Here is a 12107-nt window from a genome sequence, read left to right on the forward strand (position 1 = left end):
AAACCTCAGTCTTCAGGCTGTGGGTTTTTGTTTGTTTGTTTGTTTATTTTGAGAGGGGAGACAAAGGGGCAGAGAGAGAGAGAAAGACAGAGAGAGAATCCCAAGCAGGCTCTGTGCTGTCAGTGCAGAACCTGATGCAGGGCTATAAGTCAAGGACCCATGAGATCGTGACCAAAACAAATGTTGGACACTTCACCGGCTGAGCCACCCAGGCGCCCCAACTGTGGAGCTTTTAAGTTGTATGACTGAGAGAATACAAGCTCCTCATGTGGTGTAATCAACAGCTAGGGTCCCAACTTGCGGTCCCAGCTACCGTGTGGCAGAACCTTGGCTCTGTCCTTATGTCTCTGCCTCAGCATTCACCAGCTGTCCCAGCTAAACTGCCATGTCAGGTTTCTAACGTAAGTTGGTTTGCGTGTCTTAAACTTTCAGCTGTGGCTGGATTCTATGGGGTTTTTTAGAGGCCAGCTTAGGAGGAATCAGTCTTGGATAAGTTAGCCCTGCCTTTTCCATAGATTAATAAAGAATACTTTTTTTTTTTCAATTTTAGTTCTAAACATTTTGAGAAACAACGAAGATGGACAGTTGAAGACAAAAATAGGCTTACCGGTACAAAGGGTAGGGTGGAAATATGGATTAGGTGAATAGCAACAGTGAGCTTGCTAATTCTGCAGCCCAGACTTAGGCAGACCTATTGTCAAGTCACAGGCATCTTTTGTAAACCATGGGCCTTTCCTGGCAGGAGCAAAATGTTTTCTAGTAAAATTATCAAGTGGCCAATTTCTCTGCAGGGCGTCAGATCCCAAAGGAAACCCAGTAAGTGACAAATTCCCCCCAATCCAACCATCATAAGCAAAATATGGTAGATACACAAAACCTAGGAGAGGGGAGGAGTCCAGTTAGTAATTGAGAGAGGCTAAAACTGTTAAAATAGAGAGCTCATGAAGAAATAAATGCCATGAGATGAAATATCTCCTTTAGCCGATTTTGAAGAATCCAGTGAACTGTAGTCAGTCCTATTTCACACGAGAAAGGAGGTGTGTCTGAAGTTTTCCATTAACCGGAAGTCCCATTTCACCCCCCCGGATGTTTAGTGTAACGTAAGATAATGGCTATCCGAGTGACAAAGCCATTTCCCGGGCAAACTCTTATGCAACCTTACAACAACCCTGCGAGATGATGATAACAGTGTCCAGTACTCAATCTGCAGAAGAGCTGTATGACCTGCCTAGGATCAAACAGCTAGTACCCAGAAGACTTGGGACTCCGATTTAAATATTATTTCAGTAAAGCCACAGTAGTTTCCTAGGACCTCACCAGTTTTAAACAACATGCAAGAAAAATATTGGGAGGCTCCAAATCACCGCACTTTGGTGCAGTGATTCAGGAGTCATAGTGCCACAAACAACTTCAAAGCCATGTGTTTGATCTGAGTTATCTTTTGGTTGCTTCACTTCATCGAAGGTGTGTCTGATGGACTGAGATTCCAACACTTAAAGTCACACTATAGATGCCCAGAAAGAGAGAAAGTGGAATGTTTTCACTTTCCCATTATTCCTTGGTTCAAATATATTCAACAGATTCCTTTTCTTTTTTTTTTAACATATAACCATCAAATTAAAGACCAGGGAGAGTCCTAAAAACCGCTATCTGAGCAACAACCATTTACTGAGCACCTTCTATATGCCGAGCATTTCATCAGGTATTATAAATATATAATTTCAATCCTTATAACCCTAAAGAGAGATATTATTGTTTCAATTTTATAAATGGAAATTTATAAGACTTCGGAGAGGCTAATCCTCATGTGTCAGCTCCCATAGCTAGGAGGTGATTGGCTTAGAACTGCTGGTTTGCAAATGACAAATTTCACATGCCTTCGGAAAAGTAAAGGACTTCCGCTACGAAAGCAGATCTTCCCCCATGACAATGGCCAGGTCTACCTGCAGCAACCACTTCCCTCAGAGGCTCAGAGGCTCAGAGGTTCAGAGGCTCAGAGGCTGGAGGCTTAAAAAGTGCACTGAAAATGGGTGAGTAGGTTAAATCTAACCCATATCTTCTTAATAAGTTTACAACTCTTCTTACCAAGCCTGCAGACGTCCAAAATTGATACACAGCTAAACAAACAAACAAACAAAACAAAAAACAAAACAAAACAAAACAAAAAACCCAGGTAGAAGGAGGGATAACCTATAAATGGTATCGTGGTAAATACCAAGGACACTAACACATTAGATAGTCTTTGCCTCAGTCTTGAGGCATCACACAACAGATGTGAAACAACGTGTTGATGGTGTCCACAGGGAGCCATGGAATCATGAAAGATTTAAGTCTCTAATTTAAACGGAATTTTTGTCTCGCCCTTTCAGATTGCTATACTTCATTTATATTTTTCCTGAATTGGAATGATGCCATATTTTTATTTAAAAGGTTACTGACAGTAAGTCACTGCAGAGTGAAGATTAAGCAATATGAATAGTGTCAAAGTGACTTACTTTATTGCCCAATATGTTGAATTATACAAAAGCAAACAATTGTAATATAATGCATTACAAGAACTTAACAGCAACATTAGATTCACAGAACTCTAGAGCTTGCAGAGTACCTCCTAAAGGTTCTCCATCTCCCTGATAGCAGATGATTCTCAAGGGAAGAACTTGGATTTCATGATTCTCTTGACCCACTTCCTTCATAATCTGGTTCATTACTGGACACCAAATACATAATGTAAGAGCGAGTGCAGAAAATATTTTTCTTCTGAACTGCATTTTGAATTTCTGAATTTTGCAGAGACAAAGAGAAAAGCTGAATCTTAAATTAGTAAGTGAAACTATTTATTAGCCGTCTGAGGGGGAAGAATATTGCAGGAAGATATAATTATAAAACCTGAATGTAGCTGGGATCCAGCTTAGAGTTTTCAGCCTGTTTATAAAACATGCCAAATATCAGATGGCATGCAAAGGGTAATGTGTTAATAGCAGATAGACAAAACACTGGCTACAATTTCCAGGAAAGACTAAAGATTTGGACTAAGTTTTTGGCAGAACTGCTTGACAACATACTTTTTCTCTCAAAATCCAACTGCTTAGAAATAGAAAGGACTTGAAATAAATGAGGAAAGTTTATTTTTAAGCACCTTAAGCATTGTTCTTTTTAAATGTTTCATTTTCTACACAGAGAAATATAAATATGAAAAGGAGAATACCAACCAGAGAGTGTTTACTGTGTAAATTTAAAACCTCTAAGTTATCTACCCCTCTATCCAATTGCCTAACATAATGCAATCCTATAAAATTGGAAGAAAAAGAGAAGCCTACAATACAGAATCAGAAGAGTTGCATTTAAATAAAGGTCTAGCTTCTTAAAGAACTTTGCAACTTGTTCTCCTATATAAAATTGGGGATTGTATTACCCTTCCTGCTTTGCCAAAGGAAAAAAAATGCTATGATTATTAAGAAATTCTATTGACTCATCAATGGCTGCTATTTGCTTTTGCCAGCTCTGGAAATAATGATTTTTTATTTATTTTATTTATTTTATTTGAGAGAGAGAGAATATGAGTGAGCTGGGGAGAGGGGCAGAGGGTGAGAGGGACAGAAAGAGAGAGACACAGAGAGACAGAGAGAGAGAGAGAGAGAGAGAGAGAGAGAGAGAGAGAGAGAGAGAGAATCGTAAGCAGGCTTCATACTCAGTGCAGAGTCCAATGGCCTCAATCCCACAATCCCGGGATAATGACCTGAGCTAAAATCAAGAGTCAGATGCTGAGCATCCGACTGAACCACCCAGGTGCCCCTGGAGATTATGATTTTAAATGCTTTGCAATATATCTTTTCTACTCTACTACTGCAATGATGTGTTTTCCACTTAAGCTTTTTCCCACTTACCTTTTATTTCTCTTAGCATCCAGGAAAAAGCCAACACATATTACACAGTGTGCCAAGGTCTGTGATAGTTGCAAAGAAAAACACGAAGATAAATCAGATCTGATTCCTACCTTCAAGAAACTTAGGATATAATAGAAAGGATATCGGCATGAAAAAATGCCTGCAGTAATAAGGCACCATGATTACAACAATGGTCTCTAATGAATAACGCCTTCCTGTGTCCATGCCCCTTTGCAGTGTGACATAGCCAGTTCTCACATTAAAAGGATACAGTCGGCCTCTTCATCCCTTTGAATTTGGGCTGATTTTGTAACTGGTCTTGACCAAGGGAAGGTGGCAAGAGTTGCATGGCATGAAGTCTGGAGTGTAGACATTAGGAGACCTCAGAGCTTCTACTTTTACTCTCTTGGGACCCAATTGTCATGTAAAGATTTGGCTAGACTCAGAAAGGATGAGAAACCATGTGATGAGAGAGTTGGTAGCCTTCTACCCATCTCTGCCCGAACCATCTCACATCCTCTAGCTTCTGCCAACTCACCAGTTGACTGCAGCCACACGACGGAACCCAGGCAAGACCAGCAGAGACATGGCCCAGCCCATACACAGAAATGTGAGAAGGAGTAAATTACTGTCTTCAGCCACTAAGTTGTGGAATAATGATTAACTGGGATGCCTGATAAGTACTATCATGGACATAAAAAGTGACCTCGGAACAAGGAAGAGTCAGAAATTATTTTCTGTTCAGAGGATGTGGGGTGAAAGTTAAAGACAACTTTAAGCAGAAATGACTTTTAATGTTTTTCATTTTTTGTGGGGGGCATTTTTAATACAGTTTTATTGCAAATATTTCAAGTGTAAATTTTGGTGAGCCTGGGCATATGTCATCCAATAAGCAAAGTAAAGAATGCATCCATCCCCCACAAGTTTCCTTGTGACCCCTTTATAATCCTGGCCATTCTCCCTCCCTGTCCTCCCTCCATCCTCAGACAACCAGATGTTTTCGAACACTACGGACTAGTTTGCATCTTCTAGAATTTACATACAGTAAATGGAATCGTACAATGTGGACGCTTTTCTGTCAGCAGAATTTTCTGTACAATGTCTGGCTTTTCTGTCAGCAGAATTATTTTGAGACACAACCAAGTTGTTGCACGAATCAATAATACCTTTTCATTGTTAATGTGTATCACATTATATGGATACACACGATTTGTTTATCCATTTTCCTGTTGACGAACATTTGCATTGCTTCTATTTGGGGGCTATTGCAAATAAAATTGCTATATACTTTAGTGCTAGGTCTTTGTGTGGGCATATGAATTCATTTCTCTTGCATAAATACCTTGGGTAAAATGGCTAAACCACACAACAGGTGTGTGTTTAACTTTTTAAGAAACTGCTAAGTTGATTTCTAAAGTGGTTGTACCATTTTACATCCCTACCAGCAGTATGGGTAGAGTGAGTGTGTGTGTGTGTTTTTCCATTTTAGCCATTCTAGTGCGTGTGGTTTCAATTTGTATTTTCATGACTAATGACCTTGAGCATCTTTTCATGTGCTAATATGCCATCTATATATCATGGATGGATGTTTGTTTCACTGGATTTTGTCTTTTTTTTTTTTTTTTGCATCTGTTGAGATGATCACAGAGAGAAATTGGGTCCTTAAATACCTAAAGTTTCCCTTCTTCCTCCCATTCTCTATTTCCTCTCTGAGACTCCAACTACACATTTTTAAAGGCTTCTCATTGTGCCCACATGCCACCAAAGGTTGTCTGTTCCATTACTTTCTTCTTCCTGTGCCTCAGTGTGTATTGTTTCCCATTGACCTGTCTTGCAGGTCATTAATTCTGTCTTTTGCTGTGTGAATCCGTTACAACTGTCTAATGTGTTCTTAATTTCAGATATCATATGCAGTTATAGGATGTCCATTGGATTAATTTTTATAGAATAACTTTCTGATGAAACTCTCTCTTAGGCCTTCTCATTTTTTCCCCCATAACGTGTCTCAAACAAAAATAACATAGTTATCACTATATTGTATACCTGAAACTAACATAAACACTGTACATTAACTATACTCAAATTGAAATTTAAAAAAGAAAGAAAAATAACAGGTATTTTGGAGTTCTTGTCAGCTAACTCCATGATCTGGATTATCTGTGGGTATATATTTTTGTATCTCTTTTTTCCTCTTAGTTTTTGGTCATATGGTCCTATCTTTTGGCATGTCTAATAATTTTCAATTAATTTCCAGGTGTTATATATAAAAATTTTACAGGCTTCTGATGATTATCTTCCTCCTGAGAGGTTCATCCTTCCTTTTGCTAGGACAATACAGAGTGGTCCCCGTAATCTAATTAGGAATCATGATAAATCGAGGGAGAGTTGCAAACCTCTGTATAAGGCTCATCCCACATTTGATCTGCCCTGACCTTCAGAATTTTCTAATAACTTAGGCTGTTCCCCAGATCCTCTTCTTCTAGTGGGTCCTGAATTTAATCTTTGTTTCATAAGGCTCTCTGCTTAATTTTGTCTTCTGTCCTAAATAGCTCTACAATTTTGCAACTTTTCTGAGAGGAAATTTTACATGCTTGAGGCTTCTGTATATCTCTACCAAAAGCTCTCCTGGTTTCTGTCCCCCAGAAGCAAGCCTTAAAATATATAAAACCAAAATTATCAGCCTCCTGACGGCAACCAGAATTGACAAATGCTCCCAAGCTAAAAGCAACGTTAGAAGTCAGCTCATTTCTAAAATGTTCGCTCCTCTTTGGAGTCCTGCCTAGGCAGGTTTCCACTGCCTTCAAAGAGATGAACAGAGATACGGTAGTGGTGGATTTAGTAATTTCTAGCAACTAGTGACAGTGGTGTTGTTTATTCTTTCCCTTTCTGAGTAGAAGTGATTATTGCATACTGGGCCTATAGGGGCAGATACTTTTTTCATTTGTAGGATATCCGATACCAATGAGCCAGTTTAAAACCTTATAAAGAGAACAGTACACTCCCAGAGTTGAATGCAGTCACTGCAGGGAAACTTGAGCCTACTCCCTTATGGATGGGTGTCTTCCATATAGAGAAAAAGGTGAGGCATGAATACTTGATAGCCAAAATGGTAGATTGTGACACACAGCTAGTTTTTCCCCAAAACGTCCTTCCCTTCTTCCAATTTCTGGCTATACATTTGGCCATACAGATGGGGAGATTTACAAGTGTCTCTTTCAGCTCAGTGTTCTTTTGATGGTTTGACAGATAAGTAGATGTGTCATGTGGCAACTTAAAAGTTGGTTCAAGCCCTTTTCTTTTTACTTCCTTCCTCCGGATAGACTGCAGATGTAATAGCCGGAGCTGAAGCAGCCATTTTAGATTATGAAGTGACTTTGAGAACAAACACTAATTATGTGATGAAGCGGAAGGATGGGAATCTAGGCTTAGCTACTCTGTGAAGCAATGTAACCTGAGACTAGCCCTGGACCACACACCACAATCATTTTATAGGGGAGAGAATCAATCTCCATTTTGTTTCAGCTTACTATTATTTTGGGGTTTTGTTACTTACAGCTAAACCTAATCTAAATCAATTAGGAAAGTTCAGGATGGCAGTTCTCAAAGTGTGTAAGTGTGGTCTGTAGATTCCTAGGGAGTCTGTGAGGTCAAACTATTTTCATAACACACGAGGACTTTATTTACCTTTTTCACTGTGGTGACATGTTCACTGATGTGTGAAAGCCATGGCGGGTAAAACACCAGCATTAGAAGAAAGGCACTAGCAGTCACTGTAGTCTTCACTGCCATGCACTTGCAGCTGGGGCCGGGCCGGGGATGGGGGTGGGGGTGGGGGCGGTGGGAGGGGTGGGGCAGAAAAGCTTCACTCAGTGCCCTTCAGAAAGCAGTAAAAATTATTTAAATCTTGACTGTTGAGTAAATGTCTTTTTAATATTCTGTATCAAATGGCAAAGGTACACAAAGTACTTCTGGGGATACCAAAATACGATGGTTGTCTTGAAGAGAAGCAATTACGAGATTGTTTTGAGTTGTGAGATAAACTTGGTTGTTCAGATGTGCATATTTGGCAGGTATTTTCTCAAACATGAAAAAGCGAACTGTGACTTCAAGGAAAACTAATGGTATGTGTTCCCAATGACAAAATTTAAGAAATAAGAATTTGGGGAAACCTGTATCTGCCATTGGAGAGAGGCTTTTTTAAAATGAGATCACTGACCATATTAAACATGATTTTTAAAATTTTATGTGGTATATGTATTAACATTTGAAAGATTTGCATAATTCAGTGAACCAGTAATTTCCAAATGCCGAATGCATGGTGTTATAAAATCATGCATGGGAAAAATGTTCAAAGTGCAAGGTAGACCGACAGGTTTTAATGTAACCTGATGCAAAATTTCATGGATATGGTTTTGAGTTCTATAGTGTAATGAACTGTTTAGAAATTACCCCTTGTAAGTTTTGGTAGCACCCAAGAATAAATCTACAGTCATATAAAAAGGTTATTAAAATATTCCTCCTTTTTCCAACTGTGTCTGTGTGAGGCAAAATTTTCTTCATGTATTTCAAACACGACAAATATCAAACAGATTGAATGCAGAAACAAATATGAAAATCCAGCTGTCTTCTATTAAGCCAGACATTGAAGAGATTTTTAAAAAATGTAAAACAATGCTAATCTCCTCACTAAATTATACTTTTAGAAAATAATCTTCATAAAGTGTGTATCATTTATGTTAACATAAAGCTTGTTTATTATTTTAAAATAAATTAGTAATTATTTTTGTAATTTGTCGGCTTTAATGCTAATGCAGTAAATATTTTTATAACCTTCATAAACAAAAACTCTGTGAGGACCTCAATAGCTTTTTTCAGAATGTGAAAGAGTCTTGAGGCCAAAAATTTAAAAATCTTTGGTTTGTGACACTGAAAGAATTTGAGATCGAATTATAAAGCTATTCTCTGTGAGGAGCGCCTGGGTGGCTCCGTAAGCTAAGCGTCTGACTCTTGATTTCGGCTCAAGTCATGATCTCACAGTTCACAAGTTCGAGCCCCACATCAGGCTCTGAGCTGGCAGTGTGGAGACTGATTGGGATTCTCTCTCTCCCTCTCTCTCTGCCCCTCCCCTATGCGTGCTCTCCCTCTAAATACACTTGAAAAAAAAAATAAAAAAGCTACTCTCTGTGAAATAATGAGAAGATCAGGAAAAGTACCATTAAGCTCAAAGTTGTGTAAATACTGCCCTATTCAGAAAAAAGGGGAGTGCAGACAAGTCCTAGAAGTTGTAGACTACTATACTTGATATTAATCCTCAGGGGAAAGAATAGAACAGACTAAACAGAAAGAAAAGTGGTAACCATTGGCTCCCAACACAAGTTCACTAAGAGCAGATCCTATCAAGCCAAAGAATATTTGCTTCCTTGGTAACCAGTAGAATAGGATGGATAGATAGATAGATAGATAGATAGATAGATAGATAAACTATGTCCCATTCAACATTTTACTGTCTGTTACAAAACAACAGACTAGAGAACAGCCAGCAGAAGATGAACCATGGACCAATCTGCCTGAAGGAAAACGTGGTAAGTTCAAAAATGAATTCGGATGTGACCTACAAAGTGAGACAGTTGTTTAGCACTGATACAGAATGGGCTGGGAGTCAAGCCAGAATTCAAGTTGCTAGAAAGAAGCACACCACGTAGTGGGTGGCAAGGACTGACTCCTTAAACACTTATGTACTGTACACCCACCATGTTCCAGGCACTGTACAAGCTTTACAGATAGAGAAGTGAGCAAGTTAGATGAGATCCCATCCTTCGTGGCACTGACATTTAAAGCACAGTCAGACCTTCTTCTTCTTATGAAATGGGGGTACGAATCAGAATGGAAGAAAGATCAGTAAGAACGGTTAACCATATAACGAACTAAAAATTAATTTGGATTTGTTCTCTTCCCAAATTGAGGGCAAGAGAAAAAAGAAACTGACTTATGGTTTTAAAATAACAGCATGGACCATAGCATACATTCTAAAAACTTCATTTCCATCAGTCTGAGGTTGGGGACAAGAAGAGAACATGAGGAAGAGAACAAATGCACTTGAGACAGGAGGTGAAGAGATACAGAATTACCACTGTTGCGCGGGCACGGTGATGGTAGGGTTGACATGCAAGAAGGAAAATTGTTCATTCTAATTAAAGTACTCACAGTTTTTTTTTTTTCCAACTGCCCCTCTTAAACCCCATGTACGTCTAGCGTCTGCATCACTATTTTACAAATGGTAGGCACTACACAAATGCACAGCTTTCATATTATTAGCAAATGCCAAGTCTTTACTGAATTTTACAAGTCTCACAGTTTTTGAGGGCTCCACCCCATCTCTCCCCAAAACTAGTTCCTTCGAGTTTAATTCTTTAGTCATCATTCTCACATCTCACATTTATCATTTGAGACAAAAAATTTGACTTGAAATTGTGGGGAAATTATGCGATCTCGCAGGTGACTACTCTTTTTAATTGGTGTCAAAAAAAATTTGCTCAAATTTTTTTCATTAATAAACTGATCAATGGCATTAACATGTTTGATGTCACAAGATTTAATATAAAAACCTACACAAAACACCATGTGCTGTCACAAGATCAGAAGACCCTAAAAGCCCCGGGCTTCAAAATTAAAAATGTTGTATGTCCTCACTTTAAGTAGTACTCCATTTCTAAAAGTTAGAGAAGAAAAACCAATTTCAGTGTTACAACTCATATACCAATAGCATTTATTGCTTTGGTAAAAACAAGTGATCTGTTAGTGAGGTTTCATTAGGAGCACACCATAAACCCTAAATAATTTGCAGATGGGTTATCCACAGACTTTTGGAATCCCCAGGTAGCTTCCTCAGGCTTCTGGGCCATTTCCCTCTATGGCTGTCAGCAAATATGCAAGGAGTATTAATTCTAATATTTAAATATTAATATTTAAACTTATCCAGAAAGCATTAACCTGACCACTTGATAAAAATACCCCCTAGATATGATCACCAATACTTTCCATGCTCCTTGCTTTGTTTCATTTATGTCTAGAACTTACCACTGTCTGACGTAAAACATACTTCATCGGTATTTTCCCCACCGATGTCCTCCCCCTCCCACCCCCCAGAATAAACTTCATGAGGATGATGATGTTCCGGCTGTTTGCTCAGTTCCTTGAATAGTTCTGAGCACACAGTATGCACCCCAAAAGACAGAATTTCTTCAATGAACCTTGAGATTATAGGTAAGAAAATGACTCCATGAATCTGGAGGTAAAAAAGGAACCTAAGCAGAGAAGAGATGTTACAAAGTCCATACAACTGATGCCCTATTGCACAGTAACTAAGAACACAGGCTCTGAACTTGGACAAAGTTGGATTCTAGTCCACTTATTAGTAGTGACCTCGTGGGCAAATAAACCTCTCCACATAAAATTTACCCAATATAACATAAGGATCATAATAGCACCAACTTAACATCATTATTAAAGTGATTAAATGTGATAAAGTGTGTTAAAATCCTTACAAGGCAGCAAGTAAGTGCTTAGTAAAAGGGAGCTGACATTATTATCATCATCTTACTCAGGTTTCATAGCCTAAGACTGTCTATCTAGGTGCCAAGTCCACACAGATGAGAAGTGGCAGCTTAGAGAGACAAGGCAGTTGCCAAAAGTGAGAGCAAGAAAAGGATGGGAGGAAAATGGAAGTCTTCCTGAGGCACTGCATTACAGCACAATAATGTCCATGGGGGTCACGCATAGCCACTAAGGAAAGGGTGACATTACATTTCATACATTCTTTTAAGAAGAGAAGAAAATATAATTCTAAAATTAAGAAGATTTACTTCAAAATGGTTCACACAAACTTTCCGTGTGAAAGATAAACCTCCATCACCTTCAGAATTCACTTCCTACAGAAAAGGATAAATGAAGCCTTACTATACAGAAGGCTTGGATATCTCTGCTGTAAAGACCCATCAGTGTGATCTATGCTGATCTCTCTAGTGCTATTTTTGACATCCTATTAAAGGTCAAATTGTCTCAATATAGGATCATTCTTCTCTCATAATCTGTAGTGGATCTCCAGTATGGATTTCAGTGAGGCAGTAAATAGTTTCATTTCACTGTGTCAGTGACACTGCTACAACCATGTAAAAAAAAAAAAATCTGCACTTATTAAACCTATTTTCTTTAGTGACAGATTAA

The sequence above is a fragment of the Panthera onca genome, chromosome F2 (genome assembly GCF_046562875.1).
Source record: "Panthera onca isolate mPanOnc1 chromosome F2, mPanOnc1 haplotype 2, whole genome shotgun sequence".
NCBI classification, from domain to species: domain Eukaryota; kingdom Metazoa; phylum Chordata; class Mammalia; order Carnivora; family Felidae; genus Panthera; species Panthera onca.